The sequence below is a fragment of the Entelurus aequoreus genome, linkage group LG04 (genome assembly GCF_033978785.1).
Source record: "Entelurus aequoreus isolate RoL-2023_Sb linkage group LG04, RoL_Eaeq_v1.1, whole genome shotgun sequence".
In the NCBI taxonomy this organism is placed as follows: domain Eukaryota; kingdom Metazoa; phylum Chordata; class Actinopteri; order Syngnathiformes; family Syngnathidae; genus Entelurus; species Entelurus aequoreus.
The window spans coordinates 70,353,167-70,374,237 of record NC_084734.1 but is presented as its reverse complement, the minus strand read 5'-3'; the positions used below and the strand labels follow the sequence as shown (position 1 = coordinate 70,374,237).

At 38.7% G+C, this 21,071-nt stretch overlaps 1 protein-coding gene across 4 annotated transcripts in view; it reads left to right on the top strand.

Moving 5' to 3' along the window:
• Positions 1–21,071, top strand: part of LOC133648978 (actin filament-associated protein 1-like 1) — a 70,367-nt gene that overhangs the window by 7,632 nt on the left and 41,664 nt on the right. The gene's annotated exons all lie outside the window — the stretch shown is intronic.

The window sequence follows — 21,071 nt, the reverse complement described above, 5'->3', positions numbered from 1 at the left end:
AGAAGGTAAAAGTATTTACAGTAAACACTCAAATAACAATAGACCAATATTTAATGTTTATTCTGCCAAGAATAGTATAAGAGTGTGTGTTGCTTATTTATTTTTTATTTATTTTGTTATCTATTTAGTTATGTATGTACTGTATGTATTTATTTAGCTATGTATTTATGATAAATAAAACTTGGTTAAAATATTTAAGTTTGTGTATAGCTACTTTTTGAGCACATTCAACAATATTGTGATAATGATAACTGTGATATGACATTTTATTATCTTTACATCCTTAATTAATTGGTTGTATCTATTTCAGGGTTGCGGTCGTGTTGCAATTCAAAAGATTAGTTTAACCTCTCATGTTCAATCTGTATTGGAACATTCTTTACTAGGGATGTACGATTTTTTTTATTCAAGCCAATACTGATAACTTTCTGCTTCTTAAGACCGATAATAATAACCAATAACTTAATTATTTTAGATTTGGATTTAAGTAGAGTATTTGCACACCTGGAGGTAAGAAAGATTCAAACAAAGGTGGATTTAACAAACTGTACCTGTAGTTTTGCGCTAATCAAATATGACATCACTACTAAGGTAGGGCTAACATCACATCAATAAATCAGTGATGCCCACTGTATGTCCGAGTTTCACTCTATCAGTGTGAGCTAGTGTTGTATAACCAATATTTTGGTACCGGTACTAAAATTATTTCGATACTTTTCGGTACTTTTCTTATTAAAGGGGACCACAAAAAAATTGCATTATTGGCTTTATTTTAACAAAAAAATCCTAGGGTACCAGTACATTAAACATATGTTTCTTATTGCAGTTAAGTCCTTAAATAAAATAGTGAACAAGACAACTTGTCTTTTAGTAGTAAGTAAACAAACAAAGGCCCCCATTTAGTCTGCTGACGTATGCAGTAACATATTGTACAATTTATCATTCTATTATCTTGTCAACATTATTAAGGACAAGTGGTAGAAAATGAATTATTGATCTACTTGTTCATTTACTGTTAATATCTGCTTATTTTCTCTTTTAACATGTTCTGTTTACACTTTTGTTAAAATGTAATAATCACTTATTCTTTTGTTGTTTGATACTTTACATTTGTTTTGGATGATACCACAAATTTGGGTATCAATCCGATACCAAGTCGTTACAGGATCATACATTGGTCATATTCAAAGTCCTCATGTGTCCAGGGACATACAGTATTTCCTGAGTTTATAAACATAATATGAATTTTTTTTAAAACGAAAGAAGATGTTGTGATGCCAAAAAATATTGACGTAATCATAGTAGTATCGACTAGATACGTGCCTGTACTTGATATCATTACAGTGGATGTTAGGTGTTGATCCACCCATGGCGTTTTTTCACGTTTTGATGCCGGTGAGCTACGGTGTGTTGTGAAGCATGTTTAGCTATTCCTTGTCCTGCAGGGATGATACTTGTAAGAAACATATTTTATTTGTTGCCATGGAGACCAGGATTAATTATTTAGAAGTCGCTAAAACACTGCCGACGGCGGCTGGACTTTAGCCGCTAGCTATCTAGCCATGTCTTAAAGCATCTCTTCCTGAGGGCGTTTCAGTGTTATAACTTTACCTTTATGCGTCTCTTCTCCCTTTTCTGTCTACACACTGTGTCTGCTTGTAAGTACTCCGTGATTGTGCGCTGCCGAACATGCTCCTTTGCTCGTAAAACCAGCAATGTCACGACGTGACTTCGATGCGGGCGCGGGGGTGTGCGAGACGGTATGGTACCGAAAATGATTCATTAGTATCGCAGTACTATACTAATACCGGTATACCGTACAACCCTAGTGTGAGCAATCTTGTCGTATATCGCTGGCATACATTCATTTAAAAAATAGCAGCAGCCCAGAAGTACAAGTGGTTTGATGGCTGATGGAGTCCAGTGCTTTCAGCGATGGAGTGGGCAAGTTGTCCATCATTACCATAAAAAATTGCAGATCTCTTTGGCTCTATGGTCGTCTTTGGCGGACTTTCATTGTGGCTGGCTTTAGACTGCGATGCTGGTTGCATTTTGGGGTGGCTTGGGAGGTTTGATGTGTTGAAGCCGGGTGTTTTTTCCTTCCTTGCGCAGTGTTTGCACAGCATTTGGTGCAGGCGGCACACGGGATGTCTTCTTCTGAAGGTGTAAAGAAGGCCCACATGATTGACAACATGTTTGTTTACACTCTGAGCTGTGAGCTACGAGCTTAGCGGAAATTTGGGAACCATGCTTAGGACCCACTGTGAGTTAGGGGCACTTGATTAGTTCACCCTAACCCACCTCCAGCCCTGTATGGCTAATCTCGCCTCATTTAAGCGATTTTATATGTTATCCGCTATCGAAACACATTTTTACTGTTATCAGATTTATCTGTGTGATATCATAATTCCTAATATCAGCCAGATAATTATCAAGCACCACGAGTGTGTACCAGCCTTAACTTTGAGATGCTAGCGGGTCACTGCTGTGTGTGAGTGACAGTAAAAAAAAGCTCTGAATCGCTTGGGGTATTTTTATTTTTTTTAAATTCTCAAGAGAAAATATATCGCCTCATACAGTATCACGGATATTAATTAAATAATAATAATTTCCAGTAATTCACACCGATAATGTCATAGTATGATATTGCTGATAGAAAAAAGTATAATAAATGGTATAACTTATATACAAACGACCTGTTAAATGATGGACCCCGTTTTGATATTTATTTTTAGTTACCGTATTTTTCGGACTATAAGTCGCTCCGGAGTATAAGTCGCACCGGCCGAAAATGCATGGTAAAGAAGGAAAAAAAAACATATATAAGTCGCACTGGAGTATAAGTCGCATTTTTTGGGGAAATTTATTTGATAAAACCCAACACCAAAAATAGACATTTGAAAGGCAATTTAAAATAAATCAATAATAGTGAACAACAGGCTGAATAAGTGTACGTTATATGACGCATAAATAACCAACTGAGAATGTGCCTGGTATGTTAACGTGACATATTATAGTAAGAGTCATTCAAATAACTATAACATATAGAACATGCTATATGTTTACCAAACAATCTGTCACTCCTAATCGCTAAATCCCATGAAATCTTACACATCTAGTCTCTTACGTGAATGAGCTAAATAATATTATTTGATATTTTACGGTAATGTGTTAATCATTTCACACATAAATCGCTCCTGAGTATAAGTCGCACCCCCGGCCAAACTATGAAAAAAACTGCGACTTGTAGTCCGGAAAATACGGTAGTTTGTTCTTTTATTATCAACTTATCGATGTAAAAATGCTTCAACGTGCTTACGTAACCTGAGTTAAGATAGTCAGACGCCTCTCTGCTGCTTATGCAAGAGGCAGATACATTGGATTTATAGTGGTCCGCCATTGCAGAGATTTTTTATGAGCAGAACACAGGTCACAGTTTTATTTGGATCACATTCATTTTGCATGTTTGTAGTTGAGATCCCAATGAGGCCATAAAATGTTCATTTTTCCTCACAATTTTAGTGCCATTTAAAAGACTGTTAACAGATGAGCTAACTTATTCTGGGAATTTATAACAACTTAATTTATAACAACTCATAATTAATTGTATGATTTATCAAAACACCAAACAAGGGCCTTGAATGCTCTCCAATAATTATTTGCCATGCACGCGATGCTACAACAGATAATGCAAAGTAGACAGCGAGTAATATGTAGCAGTGGTTGCCTCTAAGTACTCTATATCCTTGAATGGAAGCCATCTGGAGCAGCTTTGTCATAAAGTTATGGTTTCTGTCTTAGAATTGGAGCATCAGGTGGGTGAGAGAAGGGAGCGGCAGTCCCCATAGAGAAGCAGTGTTGAGATTTTGTTTTTTTGCAGCTCAGCGTCAATGATGAATCGCGGCCATTGTCAGGCTACTCGGCAGCATATGGATGAAGTTGTGGACAAAGCTGTCTATTGGATAATGGTGCATACATGCAGTACACTGTGGAAACCCTGTTCCATCCATGCATATGCACATCTATCCATTCCGTATGTAGTGTGGAGCTCGGATTGACAGCTTTTTACTGGTGACAAAGCTGTATATACAGTATGATAGTGGTTTCTGTAATTAATTATGCACACTGCTGTCGTCACCATGCTGCAAGTTTGTGACCCCATTTTGATTGAACAATATGTGTTCAAACAATGTGACATTTTATAAATATCATATAGTGCAATTTACATTTTCAAACGGGGAACAGCTGTTGTGTTGTTCATGTAATCATTCAACTCAATCATTGTACTACATCTGACTTTCCAACGCAGTCACATGAGGCCAAAAAAACTCAGCAATAGAAAGTCATTATGTGCAACTCTCTTCTTCTCTCTGCAACACTTTTAATCGCCACCTCCTGTGCGCAGTAAAATGTTGTGTATCCAGGTCTTCCGCCAATAAAAAATACTGTAATAAATAATAATGACAATGGTGATTTCTAAAACAAAGGATATTTCAAACAAAGAATTTCCATCAATTTAGAAATTGATGTAATGTAGAAATAGTACAAATGTTATAAATCTGTTCATGAGTCAAGCTGTCCCCAATATCAACCCATAATTAAATGTACAGGTAATGATTTAAGTAACATTTTAACAATTTGAAAATAAAATTGTAACTTTCCTGATGCCTTGAAGGCCTACTGAAACCCACTACTACCGACCACACAGTCTGATAGTTTATATATCAATGATGAAATCTTAACATTGCAACACATGCCAATACGGCCGGGTTAGATTAGTAAAGTGCAATTTGAAATTTCCCGCGAAATATCCTGCTGAAAACGTCTCGGTATGATGACGTTTGCGCGTGACGTCACGGATTGTAGCGGACATTTTGGGACACCATTGTGGCCAGCTATTAAGTCGTCTGTTTTCATCGCAAAATTCCACAGTATTCTGGACATCTGTGTTGGTGAATCTTTTGCAATTTGTTTAATGAACAATGGAGACAGCAAAGAAGAAAGCTGTAGGTGGGAAGTGGTGTATTAGCGGCCGGCTGCAGCAACACAAACACGTAGCCGGTGTTTCATTGTTTACATTCCCGAAAGATGACAGTCAAGCTTTACCATTGGCTTGTGGAGAACTGGGACAACGGAGACTCTTACCAGGAGGACTTTGAGTTGGATACGCGGTACCGTGAGTACGCAGCTGCGGCTTCCAAACATTTGATCGCTTGCCCGTACTCGCGTGCCGCTATGTGCATGTCACGTACGTAACTTTGGGGAAATATATGTGCTGTATGAAATTTGCGGAGGTGAACGGTACTTTGGGCTGTGGGATTGAGTGTGTTGTGCGGGTGTTTGATTTGTATTGGCGGGTTATATGGACGGGAGAGGGGAGGTGTTTGTTATGCGGGATTAATTTGTGGCATATTAAATATAAGCCTGGTTGTGTTGTGGCTAATAGAGTATATATATGTCTTGTGTTTATTTACTGTTTTAGTCATTCCCAGCTGGATATCAGGTCCCACCCGCCTCTCACAGCATCTTCCCTATCTGAATCGCTTCCACTGCCCTCTAGTCCTTCACTCTCACTTTCCTCATCCACAAATCTTTCATCCTCGCTCAAATGAATGGGGAAATCGTCGCTTTCTCGGTCCGAATCGCTCTCGCTGCTTGTGGCCATGATTGTAAACAATGTGCAGATGTGAGGAGCTCCACAACCTGTGACGTCACGCTACTTCCGGTACAGGCAAGGCTTTTTTATCAGCGACCAAAAGTTGCGAACTTTATCGTCGATGTTCTCTACTAAATCCTTTCAGCAAAAATATGGCAATATCGCGAAATGATCAAGTATGACACATAGAATCGACCTGCTATCCCCGTTTAAATAAATAAATCGCATTTCAGTAGGCCTTTAAGGACACTTAATGGAGAGGGAGCATTTCTAAAGGTGTGTGGATCAGATTTTTTGTGTACTTTTTTGTACAATTAAAATGTATAATAACTACAAGTTGTTGCAGTTTTTAAATATGTCTGAACATCTGAAGTATAATAGTTACAATATACCGTAAGTTGTGTAATAGACAACATACTGTAGTGACTTTAAGCAAGCGTTGCTGGTTATGTTTATTAGCTGTTGAAGTTAACATCTGCAATTAATTTGTGCATGCATTTGCTATTTAATGAATTGTGCTACCCACTTTGTCCACCGCCGCTAGGACAGACAGTGTTTACTACTTTCCTATGTCGCAATGAGTTCTAGTTCCAGTGGTGTAATCTTCACTACCCTCCTGTCGTGGCGGCACAAAAAAGCCAAAGAAAAATCAAAACATACCAGTGGAGTTTATCCTGCACACTAAGCTGAAGTCTCAGAAGATTTGCTGGGGTTTCGAGTGACGTCAAGTACTTTTGTATTTCACAGAGCTGCTTTTGATGGTTCCCAAGTTCCTGGGGGCTTTCCTCACTATTGTCTGTGAATGAAATGTTATTCTAATCTGGAGAAAACCCAGCTACAACAACAGCATCCAGGATGTACTGAGAGGAAATATTCTTTCCATATATTTATATGTGTTAAGGGCTGGGACCCGTTTGGTAGTATTATGTCTGTAAGGTTTTACTTTTTGTTTCCCAAACATTGCCAGTTTTTTTTTTTTAACTAGACCTCAATTCCCCTCATTTTTCACGTTTCCCATATCCATAAAGTCATGTTTGGTGTACCTAAGGTTTGCGTGTATTGAAACACGTGCAAACTTGATAGCGCACGCAAAGCTGCTCTTTTTTTAATGGCATTAATTTTTCATATATATGCATTTTCTTGCGTCTGGAACATTCCAGCGCACGCTTGCAGTTAGTGCAGGCCAGCGTTCCCCAAAGCGCACCTTCAGCGCGCTAAAGTGGGTTCCGTTGTAGATCACACTGCAGGACTGTCTCTAAAATGCCCAGAAAAAGTGGTGCATATTTGTCTGCTGCAACGTAAAAAACGCCACAAAGCCGCATAGTATGTGCAAAAACCTAATTTAAATAAGGTGGTCTGCATCACTTGTTAGACAGACTTAGACTTCCTTTTTATTGTCATTCAAATTTGAACTTTACAGTACAGATAAGAACAACATTTTGTTGCATTAGCTAATGGTAGTGCAGGATAAAAGAGCAATAAGGTGCAGATATAAATAAAAAAGATTACTGTACAGATAAATATATTTCACTTTTGTATATGCATCCACGTTTATGGATGTATGTTATATTGTCTTTATATTCCAGCGAGTTAATCCATTTTGGGGGGGAATTGAAGGGATTATTATGATGCGTTCAAGAGTGTTATGGCCTGAGGGAAGAAGCTGTAACAGAACCTAGGGGTTCTGCTACGGAGGCTGCGGAACCTCTTTCTAGAGTCCAGCAGTGAAAACGATCACCGTTACAGTCAAAATTGTACACCTACTATCCATTCTACAAGCATTCTTAGTAGATCACACGCAACATGCCCACTAATAGTAAAATTTTAGTGTTTGCACACGCTGTTTAGCGCATGGTATTTGGATTTTGGTAAATCAGGCCCTTAGTGTAGTAGTTAATAGGGTTAATTAGAGGACTCCAAGGTACATTAACTATAACTGGCCAAACATTTCTGGGTATGTACCCACCCAACTGTAAAAACCTAATGACACAGCGCTGTAATCCACAAATGAGAGTGATGCAACTGTTAATGGTAAACAATAATGCAGAAAACATTTACATTTTGTCTCTGTCAGGGCATAATCAGTCAATCAATCAATCAAAGTTTTTTTATATAGCCCTTAATCACAAGTGTCTCAAAGGGCTGCACAAGCCACAACGACATCCGATTCAGATTCCACATCAGGGCAAGAAAAAAACTCAACCCAAACCAAAACAATTGACATGTTTCATTGATAAGTGCGTTTGACTTATTGTTGTATACATGCAAACATTTATAATAACTTATGTTTTATCATACAGAATGGTATATTCCTTTGCCATTAGGAATTAACTGTTTATCATAGATCAGGGATTGTCAAACTGTGGTAGGTGGGCTCCATCTAGTAATACGCCAAATAATCACTTAATTAAATATTCAAACACAGTGTTACTGTTCAAACTCTGTGTAATGTTACAGTGGCCAAAGATATTAAATATACTTGTCAAACAAAACCTCTGCCTTGTTTTTAATGACCATTTAGGCCAGGGGTCGGCAACCCGCGGCTCTAGAGCCGCATGCGGCTCTTTAGCGCCGCCCTAGTGGCTCTCTGGAGCTTTTTCAAAAATGTATGAAAAATGGAAAAAGATGAGGGGAAAAAATATATTTTTTTTGTTTTAATATGGTTACTGTAGGAGGACAAACATGACACAAACCTCCCTAATTGTTATAAAGCACACTGTTTATATTAAACATGCTTCACTGATTCGAGTATTTGGCGAGCGCCGTTTTGTCCTACTAATTTTGGCGGTCCTTGAACTCACCGTAGTTTGTTTACATGTATAACTTTCTCCGACTTTCTAGGACGTGTTTTATGCCACTTCTTTTTCTGTCTCATTTTGTCCACCAAACGTTTAACGTTGTGCATGAATGCACAAAGGTGAGTTTTGTTGATGTTATTGACTTGTGTGGAGTGCTAATGAGACATATTTGGTCACTGCATGACTGCAAGCTAATCGATGCTAACATGCTATTTAGGCTATCTATATGTACATATTGCATCATTATGCCTTATTTGTAGCTATATTTGAGGTAATTTAGTTTCCTTTAAGTCATCTTAATTCAATTTATATCTCATGACACACTATCTGTATGTAATATGGCTTTTAATTTTTTGCGGCTCCACACAGATTTGTTTTTGTATTTTTGGTCCAATATGGCTCTTTCAACATTTTGGGTTGCCGACCCCTGATTTAGGCCTATTATGCTACTGTATTATTATTAGTTATTATGGTGGTATTTAAAAAACCAAGTGTTTTCTGAGGTGCTAATTGGTGAAAAAAAGTTTGAAAACCACTGTCATAGATGATGAGAGACATCTAAGTGGAATTCCCCTGAGCAGACTGTAGATTTATATGACTGTGATGGTGCATTCTGGGCACAGCTGTCTGGTTTCCACAGTGATACTGTGCACAATGTTACTGTACACTGCAGTGTTTTCTGAACAGTGAACTTAAAGGCCTACTGAAATGAAATGTTTTTATTTAAACGGGAATAGCAGATCCATTCTATGTGTCATACTTGATCATTTTGCGATATTGCCATATTTTTGCTGAAAGGATTTAGTATAGAACAACGTCGATAAAGTTCGCAACTTTTGGTCTCTGATAAAAAAAAACCTTGCCCCTACCGGAAGTAGCGTGACGTTGTCAGTTGTTCACTCCCTCATATTTTCCTATTGTTTTCAAAGCAGCTAGAGCGATTCGGAACATTACCCCATTCATTTGAGCGAGGATGAAAGATTTGTGGACGAGGAACGTTAGAGTGACGGACTAGAATGCAGTGAAATACATATTTTTTTTCCCTCTGACCGTAACTTAGGTACAAGCTGGCTCATTGGATTCCACACTCTCTCCTTTTTCTATTGTGGATCACGGATTTGTATTTTAAACCACCTCCGATACTATATCCTCTTGAAAATGAGAGTCGAGAACGCGAAATGGACATTCAGTGCCTTTTATCTCCACGACAATACATCGGCGAAACGCTTTAGCTATGAGCTAACGTGATAGCATCGTGCTTTAACTGCATATAGAAACAAAAAAAAATAAACCCCTGACTGGAAGGATAGATAGAAAATCAACAATACTATTAAACCGTGGACATGTAAATACACGGTTAATGCTTTCCAGGCTGGCGAAGGTTAACAATGCTGTGCTAACGACGCCATTGAAGCTAACTTAGCAACCGGACCGCACAGAGCTATGCTAAAAACATTAGCTCTCCACCTACGCCAGCCAGCCCTCATCTGCTCATCAACACCCGTGCTCACCTGCGTTCCAGCGATCGGCGGAAGGACGAAGGACTTCACCCGATGCGTTTGGCGGCCCGGAGACGTAGGAAGTCAAGGTGAGGTCGCCGGCTAGCGCGTCTGCTCTCCAACAAAGTCCTCCTGGTTGTGTTGCTGTAGTCCGCTGCTAATACACCGATCCCACCTACAACTGTCTTCTTTGCAGCCTTCATTGTTCATTAAACAAATTGCAAAAGATGTCCAGAATACTGTGGAATTATGAAATGAAAACAGAGATTTTTGTACAGGATTCTACGGGGTACCATAACTTCCGTTAAACTGACTTCGTCACGCGCATACGTCATCATACCGCGACGTTTCAGCCGGATATTTCCCGGGAAATTTTAAATGTCACTTTATAAGTTAACCCGGCCGTATTGGCATGTGTTGCAATGTTACGATTTCATCATTGATATATAAACTATCAGACTGCGTGGTCGGTAGTAGTGGGTTTCAGTAGGCCTTTAAAAGTGGCTGTTTGCATTCACTTCAAAGCAATTTAGTCACAATGGCATTCAGGGTTCGTACGGGTGCTTAAAAACCTTGAAAATGCTTGGATTTTAATGTTGTGTTTTCAAGGTTTGAAAAATGCTTGAATTTTAGGTGAAGTGCTTGTAAATGCTTGGAAATGTTCATCATATTTCTCGGCAGTCTGACTCAATAGGCTAATTATAAAATGGAAAAAAATACACGCTTGATCTGTTGGCTTTGCATGAGCCCTTACATTAGGTTGTCATGCCAGAGCTCTGTGTCGCCCCCAAGAGGACAGTGGTGCATCGGTCCATCATGCCGGGAGGTTGTCGTTTTAATGAACATTAGATGGAAAATGACAAATACAAACTTTGGATAAAATGTGGACCAAATCCACATGTAGCCTGCTACAAGGTATGCAAAAAGGAAATCCAACATAGTTCGGTGTATTTTTTGCTCCATTATTTTGGTTGTCTACTTAACTTGCGTGACTCAATCCGTGCTGTTCGATGTCATTGAGTGCTGTAAGTAAGAAAAAGAACAAGAAATTTCAAAAACAACAACAATGGAGACACGTTTGCAAACACCAATGACATTGAATAGTCTACACTAGAAACACTGCTTCATTTTCTATGCCCCATTCAGTTAATGATAACTGCTGGTTCAATGTTAGGCATAGGTTTTAGCTGATTTTCCGTGTTTTTCCTACAGACAGCATTTGGTGACCTCAAACAACAAGGCTATGGATTTGATTCACACTGGTTTTCGCCTTTTGAAGGGTACTGGAAAAACTGGAAAATTGATCTTGAAAGTCCTTAAAAAGTGCTTGAATTTGGCCATTGAAAAGGTGTACAAACCCTGAGCATTGTCGTTTGACAAGTTTAAATGGTACTATAGTGTAACCAGTGTCAACAGGTTGGACTATACTATACAGCATACTGTATATTAAAGTATAACTTCCCATACACAAACGGTATGCTCCTTGGATGTTGCAGTGAAGAGTTTGCATTACAAATCAATATTTAAAATCTAGAAAAATAAACAATGATTTTTAAAGCCAATAAGTTTTGTTTTGTCTTTAATCAATGTTCAAAAATGGATGTTTGTTAAGAATGACTTAGACTTATGTTCAATTAATCCATCTAAAACTTCACAAACTTCTGTCCATGTGTGGGATGTGTATATTAGCCTTATCTGTGCAACATCAGTTGCAGTGTGTCAATAAAAATGGCTCAACTTGCATCTTTCTCAGTGAATCATTTAGTCTGAGGGAGACATAAAGACATAGCATTGCGGTGATCTCATAGGACTGTGATCTGAATAATGGCGGGTGCACTGTAGGGCCTTTGTGTGGCAGCAGGCTGAGTCAAGCCACGTTGTCAACCAGGACATGAATTTAATCACACAGAAAGAGATGAAAAATGAGAGGAGCTTTTACATACTGATCCTTTCCAAGATTGTGACCTTTTGGCCTCTCACCATGCCTTCACAAGCCAATGCCCATTTGTCTTTTTTGCAATATCTCTTGTTATGAGCGTGTGCATCCCTAAAGCATTTGGAAAAGGCCAGGAAACCCCCAGAGGGTTCATTCGGAGTGCACTTATGATCATGTGTGCTGGCTGTTAACGATCATGATATGACGAGTCTGAGAGGAAGTAATAGATTACGGGGAACATTAAGGGTTAAAGAGACTTTTGTGGCGTTAGAAGAGAGAACACTGTCACACTTGGCAAACAATTGCAAACATTGTTGCAGTGTTAATGTATTACAAATTGGAACATTTGACTTATTTTCTCTCTTTAACTATCGTACACTATTTGGAAACACATCTTGGGTCATGTCCACACGAACACGGAGAGTTTAAAAAACACATATTTGGGATTAAAACAATCTCCATCCACTCAAGTGTAGTTTCAAAACTGTCTATGTCTACACACAAACACATATAAGGCTGCAGCTAACGATTATTTTTCTATCGATTAATCTATAGATTATTTTTTCGATTAATCGGTTAATCTATAGATTATTTTTTCGATTAATCTATAGATTATTTTTTCCTTTTGCCGATTATTTTTTTATTCAAAATGAAGATGAAAAAATAAATGTAGGCCCGTTTTTTCAAAAGGCATGGCTTTTATTTACAAAAAAAAAGAAGTATGGCCACTCAGTCAACATTGACAACAACATGACTAAATATTCTGTAACAATGTAAACATTTAAAACTTTTAACATTTAACAAAATTAAAAGTAGCTTATTTGCTTTTTAATGTGCAAATATAAAAGTCAACATCCAGTGCAAATCTTAATATTCTGCAATAGTATAAGCATTTCAAAAGTAAAAGTATTGCTTATTTTGCTTTAAAATGTGCAAAAATAAAGATAAACATCCAATACAAAAAAGTGCAAAACGAAATATTCTGTAACAACAGTGTAAACATTTCAACAAAAGTGAAAGTATTGCTTATTTGCTAAAATGTGCAAAAATAAAGATAAACATCCAATACAAAAAAGTGCCAATCTAAATATTCTGGAGTACTGTAAACATTAAATATTGCTTTTAAAATGTGCAAAATAAACATCCAGTCCAACACAGTACACAATAACCAATTCTACTCATTCCAGTGAGTGTCTAACAGTTGTAACGAAGAAAGGTTAGCATGTGTACATGTTTGGTTCTTTTCTTGTTTATAATATTCCCAGCAGCTGAAAATAGGCGCTCAGAAGGGGTCGATGTGGCTGGAACTGAGAGCTAATTAGCCTTCACCTCAAGCCAGGATTTCGAGCGAGCTGAGCTGCAGTTTAAGTTTCTAGAAGGTCAACGGGCTCATAGTGATGTTAGTAGTAGTTGACTGGGAGGTGTTTATTATCATTTGGGGAGAGTCCGCTGCCTGATGCTCACCTGCTAAACACATCTGCTCCACCCTGAAGCGCTGACTACATGCGCTCTGAATACGCACTGCTGATTGGCTGATAATGCTTCGTGTGTACCAATCAGATGGTTGTGTGGGTGGGACAATGCTGCGTGTGTACCAATCAGATGGTTGTGTGGGTGGGACAATGCTGCGTGCTGAGACAGAGGCAGACGGAGCAAAGCAGCTTGTTAAGACTTTAGCTTAGAAACTCGTTCGGTACACCCCCGTACCGAACCGAAAGCCCCGTACCGAAACGGTTCAATACAAAACACGTACCGTTACACCCCTAGCAGATACAAATGGCACATTCATGTTTTTGTGTAATGATGACAACGTATGCTCGCGCGGACGATTGACTAGTTGATGGTTTTCTTTTCAAATGTTCGTTCATAGCCGTTGTGCTGCTATGATAGGCCATTTCCGCTCGACACAGTGTGCATACAACAACATTATTAGGCCGTTTATTGAAGTACTCCCACACTTTTGGCATGCTTTTCCCCCCTCGCTCGCACCGCTCGCATCGTCTTCTTTGATCGTCTGCTTTGCGCTTCGCCATGACGGTAGTGTGACGTCATTATGCGACGCGTCGACGCACAAAAACGGCGTCGACGTATTTACGTAACCGATGACGTCGACTACGTCGACGCGTCGTTTCAGCCTTAAACACATACACCTGCTGTCATGCACATTTTGTCTAATCCAGTGGTTCTTAACCTGGGTTCGATCGAACCCTCGGGGTTCGTGAGTCGGCCTCAGGGGTTCGTCAGAGCCTCCGTCGCGGAGGTCAAGACACACCCGACTCATCGTGTAAATAAAAACTTCTCCCTGTCGGCGTATTATGGATACCCCCAAACAATGTCCCCCCTAATTTTCCGTATGTGTGAGCAAATGCAAAAACTCCTTGAGCATTCAGTGGAGCACATGTGAGCGACGTCAGACGTGCACATGCACTGTGGTCACACCTGCAGCACACCTGTCCCAAACTTGACTAAATAAAAAGTTCAATGTTTTATTATTGTAATCAAATGACAGCAGTCATTTCCATGAGATTATTTTCTAATATAATTGTTTTGGCCCACTTACAATGACTATAACATATTGTTTTTCATGAGCTGTGTACTAGTTATATATATATGGGTGGGGGGTCCTACTTTGGAAATAATGTGTACCCCTTTCAGATATCGCATGTAGTTCCCACTAAAACATTCACGTGTTGCACAATGAGATGTAAACATGGGATCATGTGTACATTCTTGTAACTTTCTGTTTGTAAAATATATCTTTATTAGTGTTTCTTTAATATAATAACATCGTTTAATGATCACAGTTCGGGTTTGGTGAATGCGCATATGAAACTGGTGGGGTTCGGTATCGGTACCTCCAACAAGGTTAAGAACCACTGGTCTAATCAGAAGCCTGAGAAAAGCAGCAATAGCTGACTAGGTGGCATTACAACTTCCATTATGTTTATTTTGATCGACTATAGACGTACAATCACAGGTACATTATCTTTAAAACCAGCCTGCACGTACACAGAGCCCTGGGAACATTATTAAAGAGCGAATGCACGCCTGTGCTGCTGAAACCCAACACTTATACAATTATAACATGTTCAGCAACGTTGTGGCTTGTGCAGCCCTTTGAGACACTCGTGATTTAGGGCTATATAAGTAAACATTGATTGATTGATTGATGGAGATGTATTACATGTGCAGTGAAGTGTACATTATTTCTAAAATCAGCACGCACTAACGAGCCAAGAAAACCATTTTGCATGTTTAAGGGAATTATAACGCATTTAATCATGGATATAGTGAGTATAGTACATGTGTAATGAAGTTTATATTGTCTTTAACATCAGTACACACTACAAGTGGATGCTACATCATGTTTTTTTTAGTTGCTTGGTCGCTTTTTTTTACATCTACAAAAATGGAAGCAAGACACGTAAGTTAACTTCATGATCTGTCGTTAAACAAGGACTAAAAACATAAGATAATGTTGCACCTTTCTTATGACACACAGCACAAAGTCTTGCTTGTCAAAGTTGTTCCATCAGCTGGAGGTTCCATCAGCTGGAGGTTCCATCAGCTGGAGGTTCCACAGCGATCATATCCAAAACAGCTGACTGTCATTAGCAGGAGTGTCGCAAAGCCCATTTTGATGTGTTTTTTTTATTAATGTTGAGAGAAAAGAGCAGCATGTTTACGTTCAAACATACATTAAGTGCTCTTATAGTGTGTTTAAGGCCAGCTAGGCAGTGTTGTTAAGCTTGGAAATGACCGTGACGTCATCACAAGTCTCCGTTTGTGCCGCGTACACGCACACGCTAAGCGGAGAGTTTTGGATCTCTACACTTTGGCCAGCGTTTGCAAAAGTCTGCGTTTTTAAAGACAAAAGTATACGTCTGCATGTGGACAAGAAGCTTAAACGCAGTGATAAGAATGCGTTTATTAAGTATCTGTGTTTGTGTGGACATGGCCTTAGGACACACCTCTCAATCAATTATTGTATTGGCAAACGCTGTAAGACAACCATTTTTTAAGAACATTTTTTGGACAAAAGAAAAATTACAGTAGCCACATTTTTGAGTGGGTCTAAGTGTAATTGAACAGAAGAAAGTCGTGTGGTGCCACCTAGATGTTTGAATTCAAAATGTGGTAAGATTAGACAGATTAGTTTTATTTTCGGATCAATATTCTAATCCAGTGTTTGTCAACCTTTTTTGAGCCAAGTTTTTTTTTTTTTTCATTGAAATGGCACACCACCAATAGAAATCATTAAAAAAATGTAACTCAGTAGGCAATAAAAAGTCGTTGTCGCAATTGTTCGATATTAATTTAAACCACAACCAAGCATGCATCAATATCGCTCTTGTCTCAAAGTAGGTGTACTGTCACGACCTGTCACATCACGCCGTGACTTATTTTGAGTTGTTTGCTGTTTTCCTGTGTGTAGTGTTTTAGTTCTTGTCTTGCGCTCCTATTTTGGTGGCTTTTCCTGTTGCAGTTTCATGTCTTCCTTTGAGCGCTATTCCCCGCACCTGCTTTGTTTTAGCAATCAAGAATATTTCAGTTGTTCCTATCTTTTTTTTGTGTAGACATTCTTGTCATGTCATGTACGGATGCACTTTGTGGACGCCGTCTCTGCCCCACACGCTGTAAGTTTTTGCTGTCGTCCAGCATTCTGTTTTTGTTTACTTTGTCGCCAGTTCAGTTTTAGTTTTGTTCTACACAGCCATCCCTAAGTTTTAATGCCTTTTCTTAGGGGCACTCACCTTATCCCAAACTCCATTACTGAAACAAAACTTTCATGTCACGGAAGTCTGCATTCTATCACTGTTGAGATAGCTGCTTGCCACTATCACTGCTGTTTAATTCCCACGTTGCTCGCGGACCGTGACACCGTGTGTGCTTAGTAGATGTGACAATCAAAGTTTCTACTCTCCCCTTCAGAGGCCACCTAATGCTTAAACAGGTGAGCACACGAACCAGTTATTTCCCCTTCTCATCCCCTTGGAAACGTTGCTTTCTTGTCTAGGGCTAATGAGTTTGAAGAGGTTTAACTGCCAGTAACAATCTTATTAAAGGGGCACGATTAGGGTTAGAGAGTAGGAGGCACGTAGAAGCCTGATATCATGTTTAAGTGACTACAAGTTTTTTTACATTGTTATTTTTGATTTTTGGATACATTTTTATATGTTCAGATTAGATGTATTGTCATTGTTTTTTTGTGTTTTTTATTGAATTGTTTTGTTTTATTTCAATTTAATTGATATGGACGCTTTTTATACATTGGATATCTTCTAACTTTAATTAATTAATCCTAAATGCGCACTCCAATGACGTTTACAAACTTTGCATTTAAGGCTGAACTCCCTAATTGCTCTTTTCCTGAGTTATAATAGCAGTCGGAAGCAATTGTGTTGTGGAATGTAAACGCCAGAGGCTCACTTAAGATCTTTAAATGAAGCATTCGAGTAGAACAGAGTGTCAATCATTTTTGATTAAATTAAAATGTGAAAGACATTACAGTGCAGCTCACAGTATTGACTTGCCTCCCTTGTTGGGAGTGTGAGGTCATTGGTGTATTTTTTATGATAACCTAAAGCATTTCCCGTGTGCAATAAAAACAGTGGGAAGAACATATTTTCCCCTCACTCATTAATTAAATTGTATATCCTTCCGACTTTGCCAAACATGTTCCACATGTTCTAATCGCAATCTGAACAACTCTTGCCTGTACTGTTATGTTGTCAGCAATAGATAGATAGATAGATAGATAGATAGATAGATAGATAGTACTTTATTGATTCCTTCAGGAAAGTTCCCTCAGGAAAATTTAAATTCCAGCAGCAGTGTACAGAATTGAGATTGAATTTAAAAAGTAGAAAGTAAATAATGGGGGTATAAATGGAAATAAAATAGAAAATATAACAATAAGAATGAAAATAAAAAGCAACAATAAGAATACAAGTAAAAAGCAACAATAAGAATAAAAATATAACAGTAAAAATAAGAATATAACAAGAGAAACTATGCAGTAGTGACCATGTTATGAACATGTATTGCACTGTTAATTGCACTGTTTTTGCACTGCAATACAGCATATCATCCCCCATATAGCAAAAATACACCAAGCCTAAAGTAACATAAATGTCATGCAGCATTAAGTTTACTCTCTTGTGCATGGTAATCAGTCGCTAAAAATATGTTTGCACTCATGCTGTCTTCTATTGTTTTGTTACTCCTTTTGAATTACAGCAGGAGAGTTGGAAGGCACATCCCGTCCTATCTTGTAGAAGATCAAGTGTGCATAGCAAATAGGGTCATTTGGGACATTGGGACAGTGCAGTGGATGCATGTCATCAGACCGGAAGAGGAAACAGAAGGCCGGAGGTGATATGTGATGTCATCAACGAAGGGAGGAAGTCCATCTCTATAAGGGACACATGGGCATTGGCTGGTCAGCCCATTGGGGATAGTGTTGGTAGCATGTTAACTAAAATAGAATCCTCCATTTTGGGGACAAGGCTAAAGGTTTAGTATGCACTTCTGTGATATTTAATGGTAAAAATGTAATGCTTAGTCGTTTTATTAGAAAATGCAGTTTTTACTTTCTGTACTCAAGGCAGAGGTGGGTGAAGTAGCCAAAATAGTTGACTGAAACATATTTAAATGCCAGAAATACATAAGTAATGTTGAAGAATGGGCTTGATCTAATCCAAATAACAAGTGTGCGAAGTAAAAAATGACATGTTGTATTAGGGGGCGTGTCGCAGGTGTTCTGCACAGACTTTGTGTACATTTAATAACAAGTGCAAAAGTGGTGTGACCTGCCCTATTTAAATGATGTGTTTGCGTGTACATGGCTGTCACCATGGAGACAGTCATTTTCCTCCACATCCATGGTATCATGCTCCCACCCGTGGCGTTTTACTGTGTTGTGGAAAATGCAGCACACACCTTTATTCTGTGCCACCTTTTCTGGGCAATATGGAAGCGCTCCACCATAGGAAAAACATGTTCATTTTGGTGTCTGCTGGCTCCAAGCCATTCTTAAAAAGTTTTTCAGCAGCTCAAAAATGGCATCGCTGGATAGACCATATGTCTCTACTATTTTTATTTTAGTCCAAATATGTGGCGAAGCACACGCAAGATTCTCCCTCCGTCGTCCGTCTTTGCACCGATCGTCTCTTTCTCGCTAGAATGGCCGCAGTCGTTTGTGCATAAAGCTGCGCAAGTTTGCACGTGCTTTCCAAAAACAATGTCCAAAGTCCCCTTCAGCTGTCACAAATCACATCGCAAGAACTAAATGATTACATTTGCATTGACTTCTCCCAGTATAGTTCTGATAATCAGCATATATTATGCATAAACTGAAGATGACGTCAAACTCGCTAAATGCATTGCGGTTGCTATTTCGCTCGTTTAAGAGACACAATCCACGATGCACAAATTCAGTAGATCAATTTTACACATGTTCTAATTCACGCAAACCTTTCGTTATTATTTATGGAATATTTTGTGAGTGAAGTGAAGAAAAGTGAACAAAAGTGTTAGCAATTGCTATGTAATGGAAAAGGGGTAGGGTTAAATAAGCTCTGCTTCTCACTACTACTTTTCGAACTTGTTGAAAAGAGAACCTGAAAATTGTGATGTATAATGTTGTAATGTATGCATGTTCGAAATAAACTCAAACAAAAAAAAAAGGAACAGAGCATTTTAAAGTGCATTGATGGGAGGGAACAAAAAAGAAACTGAGATTTATTTAAAAAGGTAGCCAAGGAAATGGAAATGCCTGTTTCATTGGGACTCCGGAACGAAATACGAATGAGATGAAAGAAGGTATATAAAAGACAAATAAATTAGCATACACAAACCTTTTCATGCTGCATTTGTGCACTCCAAACTAATTAGCAATAACTCTGTATTCCGCACAACTGGCAACCTTGTCCAGAACAATAACAACCGTCAAAGTTGTATCGGGATGCGAGCGGTCGTTTCCTTTGGCCTTAAACTGCCTTCCATCAATCTACAGAGCTTATTGAATGAACTTTGAGACATTGGAAAGTTGTCTTTCCATTCTCTGTCCGAAAATACCATAAACAACTCTCCCCCACCAATCTTTGTTTTGGACCTTTATCCAATCCAGCAAGTTCGACACCTTTTTGGTAGTAGTATCATGTAATGAAAATCTAAGATCATTTTTAATGCCGTGTGCTATTTAACATCAGCATAGCCATTAGAGAGGTAATATTTGTAATCTGTACCAATAATACAGTGAATATCAGGTAAAACAAGAACTGCGCTGTTTATTTGTAAGGAGACACAAATAAGCCTTGTTTTGGTGTGACATCATAGGTCAACCGGAAAAGCATAACATTAATCCACGCTAAAAGGAAATATGAGCCCCCCAGTGGACGGGAAGCACATGGCGTATGACCAATAGTTGCATTAGAGAATGTGTGTGGACAGTAGGACTTCACATGTAGGTGAGAAAATAAAAAAAAAACGCACTATTTGAGAAAGAACAATTTGAGAAATCAGACTAATTTAGAGCATGAAAACATAATCAATGAAATGTCATGTGGGTTCAGTTTAAAAGCTCAACTGTTCATGCAGTTGTTACGTTGGTTTGAAGTCCTACTGAAATGAAATGTTCTTATTTAAACGGGGATAGCAGATTCATTCTATGTGTCATACTTGATAATTTCGCGATATTGCCATATTTTTAATGAAAGGATTTAGTAGAGAACATCGACAATAAAGTTCGCAACTTTTGGTCGCTGATAAAAAAGCCTTGCCTGTACCGGAAGTAGCGTGACGTCACAGGTTGAAGGGCTCCTCACATTTGCACATTGTTTACACCAGCAGCGAGAGCGATTCGGACCGAGAAAGCGACGATTACCCCATTAATTTGAGCGAGGATGAAAGATTTGTGGATGAGGAAAGTGAGAGTGAAGGATTAGAGTGCAGTGCAGGACGTATCTTTTTTCGCTCTGACCGTAACTAAGTTACAAGGGCTCATTGGATTTCACACTTTCTCCTTTTTCTATTGTGGATCACGGATTTGTATTTTAAAACACCTCGGATACTATATCCTCTTGAAAATGAGAGTCGAGAACGCGAAATGGACATTCACAGTGACTTTTATCTCCACGACAATACATCGGCTAAGCACTTTAGCTATGGAGCTAACGTGA